Raw genomic sequence first — 939 nt, forward strand, 5'->3', positions numbered from 1 at the left:
ACCATTTTGTCAGTAGAAAAAGACACGAAATTCAAATTTCGTTCACTTTTCGAAGCTTCCTAAAGCTGAGTTTAGAGTTGCAAGTTTTGAAATAGAACTATATATGCAAGAAAGAGATTCAGATATTTACCACTCACTCTTACCTATAGTTGCGTCTCAATACTTGCACGTCTAAACTCAGCTTTAGGAAGCTTCGATAAGTGAACGAAATTTGAACTTCGTTTCTTATTCTACTGACAAAATGGTTGTGCCAGACTATAACACATTGAGTGCTAGGTTAGCGGGTTCTCTATTCCTAGTATAGGGTAGGTGAAGTAAGGTGTATGTTAACATTAGTGTTCATTAAATTCAATGTTATTGAAGGGAATTTCCAAAGTTCAGGGGTGTTTAGACGTTGATCAGTCCATCAGGGATGCTGATACGCAATAATGTGTTATCCCACATGAATTTTGCAATAAAATGTCAACTTTAATCATCAAATTTTTGAGTTGACATCTTATTGCAAAATGCATGTGGGATAACACATTATTGCATATCAGCATCCAGTTATGGTTAGTACAGTTGACCCTTAGTTGCTTTATCTGCAAAGCAGGAAAACTCTGTATAGGCTAGGAGCGTAGCCCTAGGGAATTAAAAGTTGGCAGCGAGTTCGTTTAATATGGAGTGGACCTATGAGAATGTAATAAGAAATATATTCAAAGGTGTGTGTTTAATCTAATTTATTTAACAATACAAAAATGGAATTAGAACGAATTGACGTAATACACAGAGGGCGGAATTGCTCATGGCAAAAATCAAACGTCAATAGAGTTGGAACGTTAAATTCTATCGACTATCGATTACACTGAAATTATCAGTATATTGTTGAGTTGTTTTCGACGTAAGTACGACAAGGATAATTCTTTATCCATTTGTTGACTGTTTTCCGTTTTGGATTAA

The sequence above is a fragment of the Leguminivora glycinivorella genome, chromosome Z (assembly GCF_023078275.1).
Source record: "Leguminivora glycinivorella isolate SPB_JAAS2020 chromosome Z, LegGlyc_1.1, whole genome shotgun sequence".
NCBI classification, from domain to species: Eukaryota; Metazoa; Arthropoda; class Insecta; order Lepidoptera; family Tortricidae; genus Leguminivora; species Leguminivora glycinivorella.